Raw genomic sequence first — 19,367 nt, forward strand, 5'->3', positions numbered from 1 at the left:
GAGTAATTGCTTCACGTAGCTAGGTGTGTTTGAATTTGGTGCATATATGTTCACAATGGTAATTACTTCCTGATGGATCAGTCCCTTCACCAATATATAATGTCCTTCCCTGTCCTTTTTGATATGTGTCAGATTGAAGTCCACATCATCTGAAATTAAGACAGCTACCCCAGCCTTTTTTTCTCGTCCATTGGCATGAAATATCTGTTTCCAACCTTTCACTTTCAGCTTCTTCGAATCTCTTCTGGTTAGATGTGTCTCTTGTAGGCAACAGATAGTTGGGTGCTGTTTGATAATCCATTCTGTTAATCTATGCCTTTTGATTGGTGAGTTCAGGCCATTTGTGTTAAGAGTTAAAATTGAGAGGTTGTGATTTTGCCCTGCCATACTTGTTTTCGTGGGTGTTGATATCTGTGTAATTGCCCTTCCTTGTGTGGACTTTAGTGGGGAGACCTTTCTGTTTGCCATCTTTGCTTATGATTCACCTCCTTTTTTTTCTGGATTTACTGCATTTCTAAGGAGATTTTGTAGAGCTGGTTTTGTGCTGGCATATTCTTCTAATTTCTCTTTGCTGTGAAAGTATTTGATTTCGTTCTCAAATACGAATGAGATCTTTGCTGGGAACAATATTCTTGGTTGACAGTTGTTCTGATTCAGGATTTGGAAGATCTTTGTCCATTCTCTTCTTGCTTGTAAAGTCTCTTCAGAGAAATCAGCAGTGATCCTGATTGGTTTTCCCCGGTATGTGATCTTTTCTCTGCTTCGTACTTGTTTTAGGATTCTTTCTTTGTCTTCGTTGGAGTGGAACTTGAGCACCGTATGTCTGGGTAAAGATCGCTTTGGGTCATATCTTCTGGGAGTCCTCTGACCGTCCTGGATTTGGGCTGGGTTCATGTTCCAAGTGTTTTGAAAGTTTTCCTGTATAATTTCGTCGAGCACCATTTGCATTCCTGACTTTTTCCGCTCCTTCAGGAAGGCCAATAATCCTAATATTCAATTTTCTGAGGTTGTTTTTCATTTCTTGTATGGTCTTATTGGCTTTGTTCAGACTTGTCTCCAGCTGTTTAATGAACTGGGTATGTTTGTTTTGTGTGTCTTCCTTTTCAGAGATCCTCTCTTCTGCTGTATTTGTTCTGTTGGTTAGGCTCTCAATTTTGTGCTCTAAGTCAAGGATTTTACTTTTCATTTGTTGTATTTCTGAGGCTATGTGGTTCTTGAATTCCTTGAAGTCCTCCCAATTCTTCTCATTGTCTCTGACATATTTTAACATTATTTTTTTGAATTCCTTGTCTGGTAGATCTTCTATGTCTTCATCTCGCATCTCCGAAATAGACATTGGCTTTTGATCCTTTATTGGTAGGGTTTTGGCACTCTCATCTGGATCATTACCTTTTCTGGTATTTCTTCCCATTGTGTTAGTGTTTCTTTTTTGAGAGACCTAGGCACCAGTGTGCTGAGGGGTCTCCAAGCACTATCCTGTAGAGATTGGAGTCTGCAGGCGTGGAGTAGCAGGGTGTGGGAATTTTCAAGGCACTTTTGGTGCGTCTCCAGAACACTGGACCTCAGGGCGCCACTTCCAGGGCCCAGCGGATTCAAAGCGCACTCTCAGCTCGTCCCCTACAGGTATGCTACCACAGGGCGTGGGGGAGCGAAGGCACTCTCTATGCGCGCCCCCTATGAGCGGGATCACAGGGCTCAGAGGATTCTACGTGTTTTCTCGGTGTGTCCCCAGTGCCAGGAACTGCAGGGCGTGGAGGTTCCAGGTGCTCTCTGGGAACGCCTCCTGCACGCGGGTCCGCAGAGCTCTCCTGGTGCGTCTCCCAAGCACGGGAGTATAGGGCGTGGGGTGTTACAGGTGCTCTCTGGAAGCTCCTCCTGCGCAGGCCCACCCACCCCAGTGCTTGCAGGGGACCGACTGCCCCAGCACTAGCACAGGACTGCCCAGCCCAGAGGCATGCTTGGGTTCCTGTGGGATAGCACCCCCCAGCTGAGTGCCAGAACGCAAAGGCACGGGGGAGTATTCAGTGTGCCTTTTGCCTTTCTCCCAGATAGTTTTGGCAGTTTAAACGCACTCGACCTGTGTCCCTAGACGCTGGAGTCTCGGGGGGGGGGGGGCGGGGAGACGAGCACCGATTGTGTTCAGGCTCTGTGCATGCCCCTGGGAGGCCAGCTCCCAAAGACTCCATCCCACCACTGTCCCCACCCAACTCACTCAAACCTCAGGTTCTTGCAGTCTGCCTCTTCCTCTGGTGGGAATCCTCGCCGCGAGTGCGTCTCCTGGCTACTGCATCCGTTGCTGGTCCCTGCAGGTGCAGGCAGATGGAACCTGGAGGCTGCTGCTGGTGCAGGTCGCGGTGGGGCTTGGTGACCAGGGTGGGCGGATGCCAGCGGGTCCCGATGACTCAGGGTCCTGGTGTCCGCAGCGGGTGCAGGTCCTGGCGGGTCCTGGTTACCAGGGTGAGCAGATGCCAGCTGGTCCCAATCAACGTCGGTCCTCATGGCCACAGCGTCTGCGGGTCGGTCTGCGGGTTGGTCTGCGGATTGGTCTGTGGGTCGGTCTGCGACTTTCAGCGTGTGCACACAAAGGTGACTCAGCAGGTCAGGAGTGGAAAGTCGTCTTCCCTGCCCTTTGTTTTGTTTTTCTTTGGATGCTCTTCCGAGTTGTGTGGATTTTTTTGGCTTCACACTGTCCAGGGAACTTCACGTTCTTCTCCCTGTAGTTCTATGCTGCTCCACTTAAGTTTTTGTCGCATTCTAGCCCTCTCTGTGAGCTTCCTCACAGTCTTCCTCCTATGTCGGCCATCTTGTGAGTCTCAACACTATTCTTTACCTAATACTAATCCTCACACAAATCCTACTTCATGCCATATACAAAACCTACATCTGGACCTAATCTAATTTGTCTGTCGAAACCTCATCCTTACTTTAACCCTAACCCTAAACCTAACCCTAACCCTAACCCTAACCCTAACACTAATCATTGGGATAACCATAACTCAAATCTAAAAACCTAACAGTAACCTCACTACTAGACTTGGCTTGAGCATTAGACCCAGCCTTCACCTTAATTCCACCTAAGCATAATCCTAGCTCTATTCCTACTAGTAACCCAAATCAGAAGCTTCAAATGAACCTTAACACTCCTCCTTGCCCTAACCTGAAATCTAGGCTTTGACATCACTGCAATAATAAGGCCAGATAGCATTCTAACCCTGATTCCAACCCTGTATCCAACCATGGTTTTGATCCCAACCATCTCCCGGAAGTCATCTCTTTTACACTCTGGTAACCCTCTTACATGACACTGGACTGCACTAGGGAAAATTAACTGAGAGCCGTGACAGGAAATGGGATGTAATGTCTGTCTATGGAAATCAGCTTGGCTTGGCTCTTCCACATTACATAGGTTTTTCCACACGCTACCTCTAATGGAGAACTAGGATTAGATTGGCTCCTTGAAGAGACACAAGGATTCTCATCGACGGAAAATGGAAATGCTTTTGTAGAACCGGTGTTAACTACATTGTCAGCGGATTTACAAACTCACATTCCAAAGAAATCCAATCCGATACACTCATGCTCTGCTGGCTTCCATGGAGTCTGCACGTATTCTCTGCTAGGGCCTGTGGTAAGAAAGAACAAAGGATTCAGAGCTTGAACCACTCAACATCATTCTCCACTCCACAGAGGAGGCTTCCTGTGGACAGCTGATGGTATTTGAAGTTCATTAGCCAGGTGGAGCTGTTTTGGCACTGGAAGAGCTGTCCTGTTGCTTTGGGCAGTTGCCATCACCACCACACTACTTCCTATAAATGTCACTACCACTCTTCCACATATGTGCTGTAAGAACACTTGGTTTCCATGGCAGCGGGAAATTGTTAGGGCTCTGAACTTGTGTTTCGCTGTGGAGTTTTGAGCGCCTTGAGTGAGGAGCTCCACGCTAGTTTTGTCTGGATGCTCAAGCTACTTGATTCCATCACACTGGGCTCCATGGGCGTTGGACAGGAAGTGACTAAACAGGGTTTCTTAGAAAGCTGCCAGGACAAGTGATGGTATGTGAAGTTCATGAGCCAGGTGGAGTTTTTTTGCACTGGCAGAGCTGTGCTGCTTCTTCGAGCAGTTGCCATTCACCACCACACTACCTTCCCTAGGTGTCACATCCACTCTTCACACATGTGTGCTGCCAAAGCTCTTGGTTTCCATGGCAGCGGGAAATGGCTTTGGCGCTGAACTTGTCTTGGGCTGTGGAGTTTTCTGTGATTTGGGTGAGGAGCTCCATGTTAGTTTGTGTGGTTGCTCAAGCTGCTTGATTCCATCACACTGGGCTTAATGGGCATTGGTCAGCAAGAGAAAAAACAGGGTTTCCTAGAGAGGTGGCAGGACAGCTCATGCTTTGAGAACTTCATGAGGCAGTTGCAGTTGTTTTGGCACTGGAATAGCTGTGCTGCTGCTTCGGACTGTTGCCATTCACCACCACACTGAGTTCGCCAGGTGTCATTTCCACTGTTCAGAATTGGTTTCCATTTCAGTGGGAAAGGGCTTGGGCACTGCAGTGAGGAGCTACATGATAGTTTTGTATGGATGCTCAACCTGCTTGATTCCATCACACTGGGCTCAATGGACATTTGACCAGAATTGACCAAACAGGGTTTCCTCGATAGGTGCTAGAACAGCTGATGATATGTGAAGTACATGAGCCAGGTGGAGTTATTTTGGCACTGGAAGAGCTGTGCTGCTGCTTCGGGCAGTTGTCATTCACTGGAGGACCTATATACCCTAGGTGCCACATCCACTGTTCCACATATGTGCTGCCAGAGCACTTGGTTTCCTTGGCAAAGTGAAATTGTTAGGGTGCTGACTTGTGTTTGGCTTTGGAGTTTTGAGCACCTTGAGTTAGGAGCTCCATGTTAGTATTGTGTGGATGCTCAACCTGCTTGATTCCATCACGCTGGTTTTCATGGGCATTGGACAGCAAGTGACGAAACAGGGTTCCCTAGATAGCTGACAGGACGGTTGATGGTGTGTGAAGTTCGTGAGCCAGGTGAAGTTGTTTTGGTCCTGGAAGAGCTGTGCTGCTTCATTGGGCAGTTGTCATTCACCACCACACTGAGTTCCCCCGGTGTCACATCCACTGTTCAGACATGTGTGCTGGCACTGCTCTTGGGTTCCATGGCAGCGGGAGATGGCTTGGGCGCTGAACTGGTCTTTGACTCTGGAGGTCTGAGCTACATGATTTTTTGTGTGGGTGCTCAACATGCTTGATTCCATCACACTGGGCCAATGGGCATTGGACCGGAAGTGACCAAAAAGGGTTTCCTATATAGCTGCCAGGACAGCTGATGGTATGTGAACTTCATGAGCCAGGTGTAGTTGTTTTGGCACTGGAAGAGCTTTGCTGCTTCTTCGGGTAGTTGTCACTCACCAGTGAACCTATGTTCCCTTGGAGTCACATCCAGTGTTTCACATGAGTGCTGTCAGAGCATTTGGTTTCCGTGTCTGCGGTAAATGGCTGAGGTGCTGTAAGTGTCATTGGCTGTAGTGTTTGGAGTGCCTTGAGTGAGAACCTCCATGTTAGCTGTGTTTTGCTGCTCAACTTGTTTGATTCTATCACACTGGCTCAATGGGCATTGGACCGCAAGTAACCAAACAGGTTTCCTAGATAGCTGCCAGGACAGCTGATGGTATGTGAAGTTCATGAGCCAGGGGGAGTTGTTTTGGCACTGGAAGAGCTGTGCTCCTGCGTCGGGCATTTGTCACTCACCAGTGAACCTATATTCTCTTGGAGTCAAATCCAGAGTTCCACATATCTGCTGTCAGAGCACTTGGTCTCCATGGCAGCGGGAAATGACTGGGGTGATATAAATGTTTTTGGATATGGAGTTTGCAGCGCCTTTAGTGAGGAGCTCCATGTTATTTATTTGTGTGGGTGTTCAACCTGCTTCATTCCATCACACTTGGCTCCATGTTAGTTGTGTGTTTGTGATCAAGCTGCTTGATTCCATCACACAGGGCTCAAATGGCATTGAACCGCAAGTGACCAAACAGGTTTCCTAGATAACTGCCAGGACAGCAGACGGAATGTGAAGTTCATGAGCCAGGTGGGGCTGTTTTCGCACTGGAAGAGCTGTGCTGCTGCTTCGAGCAGTTGCCATTCATCACCACATTTCCATCCCTCGGTGTCATATCCAATTTCAGACATATGTGCTCCCAGATCACTTTGTTTTGCATAGCAGCATGAAGTTGTTAGGCTGCTGAACTTGTGGTTGGCTGTGGAGTTTTGAGCGCTTTGAGTGAGGAGCTCTATGTTAGTTTGTGTGGGTGTTCAACCTGCTTGATTCCATCACACTGATCTCCATGGGCATTTGACAGGAAGACACCAAACAGGGTTTCCCAGATAGCTGACAGGACCGTTGATGGTATGTGAAGTTCATGAGCCAGGGGGAGTTGTTTTGGCACTGGAAGAGCTGTGCTCCTGCGTCGGGCATTTGTCACTCACCAGTGAACCTATATTCTCTTGGAGTCAAATCCAGAGTTCCACATATCTGCTGTCAGAGCACTTGGTCTCCATGGCAGCGGGAAATGACTGGGGTGATATAAATGTTTTTGGATATGGAGTTTGCAGCGCCTTTAGTGAGGAGCTCCATGTTATTAATTTGTGTGGGTGTTCAACCTGCTTCATTCCATCACACTTGGCTTCATGTAGTTGTGTGTTTGTGATCAAGCTGCTTGATTCCATCACACAGGGCTCAAATGGCATTGAACCGCAAGTGACCAAACAGGTTTCCTAGATAACTGCCAGGACAGCAGACGGAATGTGAAGTTCATGAGCCAGGTGGGGTTGTTTTCGCACTGGAAGAGCTGAGCTGCTGCTTCGAGCAGTTGCCATTCATCACCACATTTCCATCCCTCGGTGTCATATCCAATTTCAGACATATGTGCTCCCAGATCACTTTGTTTTGCATAGCAGCATGAAGTTGTTAGGCTGCTGAACTTGTGGTTGGTTGTGGAGTTTTGAGCGCTTTGAGTGAGGAGCTCCATGTTAGTTTGTGTGGGTGTTCAACCTGCTTGATTCCATCACACTGATCTCCATGGGCATTTGACAGGAAGACACCAAACAGGGTTTCCCAGATAGCTGACAGGACCGTTGATGGTATGTGAAGTTCATGAGCCAGGGGGAGTTGTTTTGGCACTGGAAGAGCTGTGCTGCTTCTTTTGGCAGTTGAAATTCACCACCCCACTGAATTCCCTAGGTGTCACATCTACTGTTCCACATATGTGCTTCCAGAGCATTTGGTTTCCATGGCCGCGTGAAAAACCTGGGGTGTTTTAAATGTATTTTGCTGTGGAGTTTTGTGCGTGGATAAAGGACCTACATGCTAGTTTTCTGTGGGTGCTCAAGCTAGTTGATTCCATCACACTGGGCTCCATGGGCATTTGACCAGAAGTGACCAAACAGTGTCTTCCTACATAGCTGCCAGGACAGCTGATGGTATGTGAAGTTCATGAGCCAGGTGGAGATGTTTTAGCATTGGAAGAGCTGTGCTGCTGCTTCATCCAATACCACTTACCAACACAGCATGTTCCCTTGGTGTCATATCCAGTGTTCCACATATGTACTGCCAGAGCTATTGGTTTCCATGGCAGCAGGAAATGCCTAGGGCATTGAACTTGTCTTTGGCTTTGGAGGTTTGATCACCTTGAGTGAGGAGCTCCAAGTTAGTTTTCTGTGGGTGCTCACGTTGCTTAATTCCATCACACTGGGCCCAAAGGGCATTGACCGCAAGTGACCAAACTGGATTTCCTAGATAGCTGTGAGGACAGCTGATGGTATGTGAAGTTCACGAGCCAGGTGGAATGGTTTTGGCACTGGAAGAGCTGTGCTGCTGCTTCGGATAGTTGCCATTCACCACCACATTTCCATCCCTATGTGTCATATCCACTTTCAGACACATGTGCTGTCAGAGCACTTGGTTTCCATTGCAGCAGGAAATGGCTTGGGCACTGAACTTGTCTCTGGCTTTTGAGTTTTGAGCGCCTTTAAGTGGGGCTCCATGTTAGCTTTGTTTGGGTGCTCAACCTGCTTTTTCCCATCACACTGGACTCTATGGTCATTGGAACTGAAGTTTACCAAGCTGGGTTTCCTAGATAGCTGCCAGGATAACTGATGGTATGTGAAGTTCATGAGCCAGGTGGAGTTGTTTTGGCACTTGGAAGAGCTGAGCTGCTGCTTCGGGCAGTTACCATTCACCACCACACTACCTATCCTAGGTGTCACATCCAAAGTCCCACATATGTGCTACCAGAGCACTTAGTCCATGGCAACACAAAATGTCTAGCGCTGAACTCTGTTTGGCTGTGGAGTATTAAGCGCATTGAAGGAGGAGTTCCATGTTAGGTTTGTGTGGGTGTTCAGCCTACTTGATTCCATCACTCTGGTCTCCATGGGCATTGGATCGAAAGAAATCAAACAGCGTTTCTAGATAGCTGTAGGGCAACTAATGGAATGTGAAGTTCATGAGCCAGGTGGAGTTGTTTTGGCACTTTAAGAGCTGTACTGCTGCTTCGAACAGGTGACATTCACGACAGCACTGAGTTCTCTAGTTGTCACATCCACTATTCCACCAATATGCTGCCTGAGCACTTGGTTTCCATGGCAACGGAAAATGGCTTAGGCGCTGAACTTGTATTTGCCCTTGGAGAATTGAGCGCATTGATTGATGCGCTCCATGTTAGTATTGTGTGGGTTTTCAGCCTGCTTGACTCCATCCCACTGGGCTCAGTGGGCATTGGACTGCAAGTGACCAAACAGGGTTTCCTAGATAGTTGCCAGGACCGCTGATGGTATGTGAAGTTCATGAGCCAGGTGGAGTTGTTTTGGCATTGGAAGAGCTGTGCTACTGCTTCCGGCAGTTGTCATTCATCAGAGAACCTACATTCTCTTGGTGTCACATTCAGTATTCCACATATGTGCTGCCAGAGCACTTGGTTTCCATGGCAGCGGGAAATGTCTTTGGCGCTGAACTTGTGTTTGTCTGTGGAGTTTTGAGCGCCTTGAGTGAGGAGCTCCATGTTAGTTGTGTGTGGGTGCTCAAGCTGCTTGATTCTATCACACTGGCTCAGTGGGCATTGGAGGGCAACTGATCAAACAGGGTTTCCTAGATAGCCGCCAGGACAGCTGATGGTATGTGAAATTCATGAGCCAGGTGGAGTTGTTTCGGCACTGGAAGAGCTGTGCTGCTGCTTCTGGCAGATACCATTCACCACCACACTAAGTTAACTAGGTGTCACTTCTACTATTCCACATGTGCTGCCAGAGCACTTGGTTTCCATGTAGTGCGAAATGGCTTGGGCACTGAATTTGTCTTTGGCTGTGGTGTTTTGAGCTCTTGAGTGAGGAGCTCCATGTTAGTTGTTTGTGTGGGTGTTCAAGTGGATTGGTTCCATCACACTGGGCTCAATGGGCATTGGACCAAAGTGACCAAAATGTGTTTCCTACATAGCTGCCAGGACAGCTGATGGTATGTGAAGTTCATGTGCCAGGTGGAGTTGTTTTGGCACTGAAAGAGCTGTGCTGCTGCTTCAGGCAATTGCACTCTCCAGCGAATAAATATTCCCTAGGTATCACATCCAGTGTTCCACATATATGCTGCCAGAGCACTTTGTTTCCATGGCAACGTGAAATTGTTATGGCGCTGAACTTGTGTTTGTCTGTGGAGGTTTGAGCGCCTTGATTGAGGAGCTCCATGTTAGTTTTGTATTGTTGCTCCACCTGCTTGGTTCTATCACACTGGACTCAATGGGCATTGTACCGCATGTGACCAAACACGGTTTCCTAGATTGCTGCCAAGACAGCTGATGAAATTTGAAGTTTATGAGCCAGGTGGTGTTTTTTTGGCACTGGAAGAGCTGTTCTGCTGCTTCGGGCAGTTGCCATTCAGAACCACACTACCTTCCCTAGGTGTCACTTCCTCTGTTCCACATATGTGCTGCCAGAGCACTTGGTTTCTATTGCAGTGGAAAATTTCTGGACGCTGAACTTGTCTTTGTCTTTTCAGTTTTGAGCACCTTGAGTGAGGAGGTTCATGACAGATTTCTGTGGGTGCTCAACCTGCATGATTCCATCACTCTAAGCTCAATGGGCATTGGACCGAAAGTGATCAAACAGGGTTTCCTAGAGAGCTGCCTGGACAGCTGATAGTATATGAAGTTTATGATCCAGGTGGAGTTCTTTTGGCACAAGAAGAGCTGTGCTGCTGCTTCGTGAAGTTGCCATTCACCACCTCACTTTGTTCCCTAGGTGTCATATCCACTGTTCTACATATGTACTGTCAGAACACATTGTTTCCATGGCAGCGCAAAATGGCTTGGCACTAACTTGTTTTTTGTTGTGGAGTTTTGAGCCCCAGGATTGAGGAGCTCCATGTTAGTTTTGTGTCTGTGTTCAACCTGCTTTATTCCAACACAAGGGCTCCATGGACATTGGACCGGAAGTGACCAAACAGGGTTTCCTATATAGCTGCCATGACAGCTTATGGTATGTGAAGTTCATGAGCAAGGTGGAGTTTTTTTTTCAATTGAAGAGCTATGCTGCACCTTCGGGCTGTTGCCAGTCCCAGCGAACCTATAATACCTTAGTGCAACATCCACTGTTCCACAATAGTGCTGTTAGAGTGCTTCCTTTCGATGGCTACGGAAAATGCCTAGCGCGCTGAACTTGTCTTTGTCTGTGGAGTTTTGGGCGCCTTGAGTGAGGAGCTCCATGTTAGTTTTATGTGGGTGCTCAATTTAGTTGATTCCATCCCACTGGGCTTCATGGGCATTGGACAAGAAGTGTCCAAACATGTTTTCCTAGATAGCTGCCAGGACAGCTGATGGTATGTGAAGTTCATGAGCCAAGTGGTGTTGTTTTGGCACTGGCAGAGCTGTGTTGCTGCTTCGGACAGGTGCCATTCACCACCGCAATACCTTGAATAGGTGTCACACCCAATCTTCCACGAATGTGCTGTCGAGCACATTGTTTCCATGGCCAAAGGAAATTGTTAGGGCCTTGAACTTGTGTTTGGCTGTGGAGTTTTGAGTGCCTTGAGTGAGGAGCTCCATGTAAGTTTTGTGTGATTGCTCAAGCTGCTTGAATCCATCCCACTGGGCTAAATTGGCTTTGTACAGGAAGTGACCAAAAAGGGTTTCCTAGCTTGCTGCCAGGACAGTTGATGGTGTGTGAAGTTCATGAGGCAATTGGAGTTGTTTGTCCTTGGAAGAGCTGTGCTGCGGCTTCTTTGGGCCGTTGCTACTCAACACAACACTACCTTCCCTAGGTGTCACATCCACTGTTCAGACATTAGTGCTGCCAGAGCATTTGGTTTCCATGGCAGCGGAAAATGGCTTTGGCGCGGAACTTGTCTTGGGCTTTGGAGTTTTGTGCACCTTGAGTGAGGAGCTCCATGTTAGTTTTGTGTGGGTGCTCAAGCTGCTTGATTCCATCACAATAGGCTCAGTTGGCATTCTAACCTAAGTGACCATACAGGGTTACCTAAATAGCTGCCAGGTCAGCTGATGGCATGTAAATTTCATGAGCCAGGTGGAGCTGCTTTGGGCAGTTGCCATTCACCACCACACTGCCTTCCCAACCTGTCACATCCACTGTTCCACATATGTGCTGCCAGAGCACTTGGTATCCATGGCAGCCTGAAACAGCTAGGGCTCTTAACTTGTCTTGGGCTGTGGAGCTCTGAGCGCCTTGGGTGAGGAGCTCCATTTTAGTTTTGTATGGGTGCTGAACCTGCTTAATTCCATCACACTGGGCTTAATGTGCATTGGATCAGAAGTGACTAAACAGGGTTTCCTACATAGCTGCCAAGACAGCTGATGGTATGTGCACATCATGAGCCACGTGGAGTTGTTTTGGCACTGGCAGAGCTCTGCTGCTCTCGGGCAGTTGTCACTCACCAGTGAACCTATATTCCCTTGGAGTCACATCCAGTGTTCCACACATCTGCTGTCAGAGCACTTGGTTTCCATGGCAGCGTGAAATGGCTATGGTGTTGTAAATGTCTTTCGCTCTGGAGTTTTGTGCGTGGATTAAGAACCTACATGTGAGTTTTCTGTGGGTGCTCAAGCTAGTTGATTCCATCCCACTTGGCTCCATGGGCATTGGAACGGAAGTGACCAAACAGTTTCTTCCTACATAGCTGCAGGGGAGAGCTGATGGTATGTGAAGTTCATGAGCCAGGTGGAGTGGTTTGGAATTGGAAGAGGTGTTCTGCTGCTTCATCCAATGCCACTAACGACTACACTACCTTCCCTTCGTGTAAAATCCAGTGTTCCGCATATGTGCTGCTAGAACACTTGGTTTCCACGGCAGCGTTAAAATGCTGGGGTGCTGTAAATATCTTATGCTGTGGAGCTTTGAGTGCCTTGAGTGATCAGCTCCATGTTAGCTTTATTTGGGTGCTTAACCTGGTTTTTTACATCGCACTGGAATCAATGGGCATTTGAACTGAAGTTTACCAAACAGGGTTTCCTAGATAGCTGCCAGGACAGTTGAGGCATGTGAAGTTCATGAACCAGGTGGAGTTGTTTTGGCAATTGAAGAGTTGTCCTGCTGCCTCGGGCTGTTGCTATTCACAGCGAACCTATAATACCTTGGTGCAATATACATTGTTCTACAATAGTGCTTCCAGAGCACTTGATTTCCATGACAACGGGAAATGGCTTGGGCACTGAACTTGTGTTTCGCTGTGGAGTTTTGAGCGAATTGAGTTAGGAGCCCCATGTTAGTTTTGTGTAGGTACTGAAGTGGATTGATTTCATCACAGTGGGCTCATTGTGCATCGGAGCTGAAGTTTCCAAACAGAATTTCCTAGACTGCTGCGAGGACAGCTGATGGTATGTGAAGTTCATGAGCCTGGTGGATATGTTTTGGCACTGGAAGAGCTGTGCTGGTGCTTCGGTCAGCTGCCATTCACCACAACACTGAGTTCTTCAGTTGTCACATCCACTAATCCACAATGTTTTGTGTGGGTGTTCAACCTGCTTGATTCCATCACTACGGTGTCCATGGTCATTGGACCGCAAGTAACCAAACAGGGTTTCCTTGATAGCTGCCAGGACAGCTGATGGTATGTGAAGTTGATGAGCCAGGTGGAGTTGTTTCGGCACTGGAAGAGCTGTGCTGCTGCTTCTGGCAGATACCATTCACCACCACACTAAGTTAACTAGGTGTCACTTCTACTATTCCACATGTGCTGCCAGAGCACTTGGTTTCCATGGCAGCGGGAACTGGCTTGGACACTGAATTTGTGTTTGGCTGTGGAGTTTTGAGCACCTTGAATGAGGAGCTCCATGTTAGTTTTGTGTGTGGGTGCTCAAGTAGATTGATTTCATCACATTTGGCTCATTGGGCATTGGAGCAAAAGTGACCAAAGAGGGTTTCCTAGATAGCTGCCAGGACAGCTGATGGTATGTGAAGTTGATGAGCCAGGTGGAGTTGTACTGGTACTGGAAGAGTTATGCTGCTGCTTCGGGAAGCTGCCATTCATCACCACACTGAGTTCCATAGCTGTCAGATGCAGTGTTCCAAATAGGTGCTGCCAGAGCACTTGGTATCCTTGGCAGCGGGAACTGGCTTGGACACTGAATTTGTGTTTGGCTGTGGAGTTTTGAGCACCTTGAGTGAGGAGCTGCATGTAAGTTTTGTGTGGGTGCTCAACCTGCTTGATTCCATCACACTGGGCGCAATGGGCATTGGACCGAGAGAAATCAAACAGGGTTTCCTAGATAGCTGCCAGGACGGACAGCTGATGGTATGAATTTCTTGATCCAAGTGGAGTTGTTTTGGCACTGGTAGAGCTGTGCTGCTGCTTTGGGCAGTTTTCATTCATCAGCGAACCTACATTCCCTAGGTGTAACATCCACTGTTCCACATATGTGCTGTCAGAGCACTTGCTTTCCATGGCAATGGGAAGTGGCTTGGGTGCTGAACTTGTCATGGGCTGTGAAGTTTCGGGCACCTTAGGTGAGGAGCTCCATGTTAGTTGTGTGTGTGTGATAAAGCTGCTTGATTCCATCACACTTGGCCCAAAGAGCTATGGACCGCACATAACCAAACAGGGTTTCCTACATAGCTGCCAGGACAGCTGATGGTATGATAAGTTCATGAGCCAGGTGGAGTTGTTTGGGCTCTGGAAGAGCTGTGCTGCTGTTTTGGGCAGTTTTCATTCATCAGCGAACCTACATTCCCTAGGTGTAACATCCACTGTTCCACATATGTGCTGTCAGAGCACTTGCTTTCCATGGCAATGGGAAGTGGCTTGGGTGCTGAACTTGTCATGGGCTGTGAAGTTTCGGGCACCTTGGGTGAGGAGCTCCATGTTAGTTGTGTGTGTGTGATAAAGCTGCTTGATTCCATCACACTGGGCCCAAAGGGCTATGGACCGCACATAACCAAACAGGGTTTCCTACATAGCTGCCAGGACAGCTGATGGTATGATAAGTTCATGAGCCATGTGGAGTTGTTTGGGCTCTGGAAGAGCTGTGCTGCTGTTTTGGGAAGTTGCCATTCACTAGCACACTACCTTCCCTAGGTGTCATATCCACTGTTGCACATATGTGCTGCCAGAACACTTGGTTTCCAAAGCTGTGGGAAATGGCTTGATCACTGTGCTTGTCTTTGGCTGTGGAGTTGTGAGCACTTTGAGTGAGGAGCTGCATGTTAGTTGTTTGTTTGGGTGCTCAAGTGGATTATTTCCATCGCACTCAGATCAATGTGCATTGGACTAAATGTGACCAAATAGGCTTTCCTAGATAGCTCCCAGGACAGCTGATGGATTGTGAAGTTCATGAGCCAGGTGGAGTTGTTTTGGATTGGAAGAGCTGTCCTGCTGCTTCGGGCAGCTGACATTTAGCAGTGAACCTATATTCCCTTGGTGTCACATCTACTGTTCCACATATGTGCTGCCAGAGCACTTGGTTTTGATGGCAGCAGGAAATGTCGTGGAAGCTGAGCTTGTGTTTGGCTGTTTAGTTTTGGGCGCCTTTGATTGATTAGCTCCATGTTAGTTTTGTGTGGGTGCTTAACCTGCTTGTTTCCATCCTAGATACCTGCAGGACAGCGGATGGTATGTGAAGTTCATGAGCCAGGGGGAGTTGTTTTGTCACTGGAAGAGTTGTGCTGCTGCTTCGGGCAGTTGTCATTCATCAGAGAATCTACATTCCCTTGGTGTAACATTCAGTGTTCCACATATGTGCTTCCAGAGCACTTGGTTCCCATGGCAGCGGGAAATAGCTTTGGCGCTGAACTTGTCTTTGGCTGTGGAGTTTTGAGACCCTTTAGTGAGGAGCTCCATATTACTTGTGTGTGGGTGCTCAAGCTGTTTGATTATATCACACTTGGCTCAATGGGCATTGGACCGCAGTGACCAAGCAGTTGGATTTGGCTTGGGCGCTGAATTTGTCTTGGGCTGTGGTGTTTTGAGCTCCTTGTGTGTGTGTGTGATCAAGCTGTTTGTTTCCATCACACTGGGCTCAATGGGCATTGGATAGCAAGTGACCAAACAGGGTTTCCTATATAGCGGCGAGGACAACTGATGGTATGTGAAGGTAATGAGCCAGGTGGAGTTGTTTTGGCACTGGAAGAGCTGGGCTGATGCTTCTGACTGGTGCCATTCACCACCGCATTGAGTTCCCTTGATGTCATATCCACTTCCAGACATATGTGCTGTCCGAGCACGTGGTTTCCATGCCAATGGGTAATAGCTTGGGCGCTGAACTCGTCTTTCTCGGATTTTGCGTTACTTTAGTGAGAAACTCCGTGTTAGGTTTATGTGTGTGATCAAGCTGTTGATTCCATCACTCTGAGATCAATGGGCATTGGACCGAAAGTGACCAAACAGGGTTTCCTACATACTTGCCAGGACAGCTGATGGTATGTGAAGTTTATGAGCCAGGTGGAGTTTTTTTGGCTCTGGAAGAGCTGTGCTGGTGCTTCCGGCAATTGCACTTACCAACGAACGTATATTCCCTTGGTGTCACATCCACTGTTGAACATATGTGCTGCCAGAACAGTTCGTTCCCATGGCAGCGGGAAATGGCTTGGGCGCTGAACTTGACTTGTGCTGTGGAGTTTAGAGCACCTTCAGTGTGGAGCTCCATGTTAGTTTTGTTGGGTGCTCAAGCTGCTTGATTCCATCACACTGGGCTCATTGTGCATTCTGCCAAAAGTGACCAAACAGGGATTCTAGATAGCTGCCAGGATAGCTGATGGTATGTGAAGCTCATGAGCGAGGTGGAGTTGTTTTGCACTGGAAGAGCTGTGCTGCTGCTTCGGGCAGTTGCCATTCACCACCACACTACCTTCTCTATGTGTCACATCCACTGTGCAGACATATCTGCTGTCAAAGCACTTGGTTTCCATGGCAGCTGGAAATGGCTAGGGTGCTGAACTTTTGTTGGCTGTGGAGTTTTGAGCTCCTTGAGTGAGGAGCTCCATGTTAGTTTTGTGTGGGTTCTCCCACTGTTTGATTCCATCACACTGGACTCCATGGGCATTGGACTGAATGTGACCAAACATGGTTTCCTAGATAGCTACTAGGACAGCTGATGGTATGTGAAGTGATGATCCAGGTGGAGGTGTTTGGCACTCGAAGAGTTGTGCTGCTGGTTCGGGCAGTTGTCAATCACCAGCGAACCTTTATACCCTAGGTGTCACATCCATTGTTCCACATATGTGCTGCCAGAGCACTTGAATTCCATGGCAATGTTAAATGGCTTGAGCGCTGATTTTGTCTTGTGTTGTGAAGTTTTGGGCACCTTGTGTGAGGACCTCCATATTAGTTGTGTGTCTGTGATCAAGCAGCTTGTTTTCATCGCACTGGGCCCAAAGGGCATTGGACCGCAAGTGACCAAGCAGGGTTTCCTAGATAGCTGCCATGACAGCTGACGGTATGTGAAGTTCATGAGCCAGGTGGAGTTGTTCTGGTTCTGGAAGAGCTGTGCTGCTGCTTCGGGAAGTTGCCATTCACCACTACATTACCTTCCTTAGGTGTAATATCCACTGCTCCACATATGTGCTGCCAGAACACTTGGTTTCCATAGCAGCGGGAAGTGGCTTGATCACTTCTTGTCTTTGGGTGCGGAGTTTTGAGCACCTTTAGTAAGGAGCTGCATGTTAGTTGTGCGTGGGTGCTCAAGTGGATTAATTCCATCGCACTGAGATCAATGGTCTTGGAACGAAATTGACCAAACAGGGTTTCCTAGATAGATGCTAGCACAGCTGATGCTATGTGAAGTTCATGAGCCAGGTGGAGTTGTTTTGGCACTGGAAAGCTGTGCTGCTGCTTCAGGCAGGTGCCATTCACCAGCGAACCTATATTCCCTTGGTGTCACATCCGCTGTTCCACATATGTGCTGCCAGAGCACTTGGTTTCCATGGCAATGGGAAATGGCTTGGGCGCTGAACTTGTCTTTGGCTGTGGAGTTTTGAGCGCCTTGAGTGAGGAGCTCCATGTTCGTTCTGTGTGGATGCTCAACCTGCTTGTTTCCATCACACTGGGCTCCATGTGCATTTCACGGAATGTGACCAAAGAGGCTTCGTAGTTTGCTGCCAGGACAGCTGATGGTATGTGAAGTTCATGAGCCAGGTGGAGTTGTTTTGGCACTGGAAGAGCTGTCCTGCTGCTTCGGGTAGTTGTCATTCTCCAGCGAACCTACATTCCCTTGCTGTCACATCCACTGGTCCACATATGTGCTGCCAGAGCACTTGGTTTCCATGGCAGCGGGAAATGGCTTTGGCGCTTAACTTGTCTCTGACTGTGGAGTTTTGAGCGGCTTCAATGAGGAGCTCTATATTAGTTTTTTGTGGGTGCTCAGGTGATTAATTTGATTCTCACTGGGCTCAATGGGCATTGGAGCGGAAGTGACCCAACAGTGTTTCCTAGATAGCTGCCAGGTTAGCTGATGGTATGTGAAGTTGATGAGCCAGGTGGAGTTGTTTTGCTAATTGAAATGCTGTGCTGCTGCTTCGGGCAGTTGCCATTCACAACCACACTGAGTTTTCTAGGTGTCATATCAACTTTCAGACATATGTGCTGTCAGAGCACTTCGTTTCTTTGGCAGTGGAAAATGGCTTGGGGTCTTAACTGGTCTTTCGGTGTGGAGTTTTGAGCGTCTTTAGTGGGGAACTCCATGTTAGTTTTGCGTGAGTTCTCAAGCTGCTTCATTCCATCACATTGGACTCCATGGGCATTCAACGTGAAGAGACCAAACAGGGTTTCCTACATAGCTGCCAGGACAGCTAATGGTATGTGAAGTTCATGAGCCAGGTGGAGTTGTTTTGGCACTGGAAGAGCTGTGCTGCTGCTTCAGGCAGTTGCCATTCACCACCACACTGTGTTCTCTAGGTGTCATATCAAATTTCAGACATATGTGCTGCCAGAACACTTGGTTTCCATGGCAGCGGAAAATGGCTAGGGTGCTGAACTTGTCTTTGGCTGTGGAGTTTTAAGCGCTTTGAATGATTAGCTCTATGTTACTTTTTTTTTTTTTACTTTTTTTGTTAATTATTTTGCATTATGTGACATTTTCATAAGCTCTGGTATCCCCCAACCCCTCCCCATGACCCTCTACCCCTGGTGGATTCCTCCACCTTGGTGCAGTATTACAGTTCAAATTCAATCAAGATTCTTTCCTTGCAAACATATATCAAACATAGAGCCCAGCTACTTATTGTCCAGATGGGTTGAACAGTGTCTTGGGGAGACCATTTCTGGTCCGTTGTTAGAGCTGGTAGAATATCATCCCAGTCAATTAAGAGTCCCAATATAACATTAACAGGAATTTGTAACATTATGGAATTTACATGGTTTTGCGTAACCAGTATGTTATAAAAAAAACAAAAAACAAAAAGTAGTTCTTAACCACAACCTATGATTTGCTCATTGACATTTCAATTTTAGTTTGTATACAGGACCGGCTGCTATATACCTTAAAATGGCTATAAGGTACCATTCAGCTGTCTCTGTCTATTTCATTTTAGTATTTAGCCATTTGTTGTGTTGAAGTATAATTTTACTGATCTTGGCAGATTTTAGGATAATCTAGACTGGCTTGTAACTCTAACAAGACATTTGTCAATATTTAAGGTGCAGAACATTTTTTGGGGGGGGGGGTGTACAGGAAAGTCCCCAACACCACGGTGAAGAGTGACTACTCTTCGTGTCCCACCCAGCGAGGCATGAGCAAATCCATACCAGCTCTTTCCTGTCAGATTCCAAGCTCTACTTTTTGTTGTTTGTCTATTTATTTTAGGTTTTCTTAGTTTGTATGATTGCTTGCTATGAGGGGTTTTCGGAGCGATCCTGATGGTCATTGCA

This window comes from Ochotona princeps, chromosome Y (assembly GCF_030435755.1).
Source record: "Ochotona princeps isolate mOchPri1 chromosome Y, mOchPri1.hap1, whole genome shotgun sequence".
NCBI lineage: Eukaryota > Metazoa > Chordata > Mammalia > Lagomorpha > Ochotonidae > Ochotona > Ochotona princeps.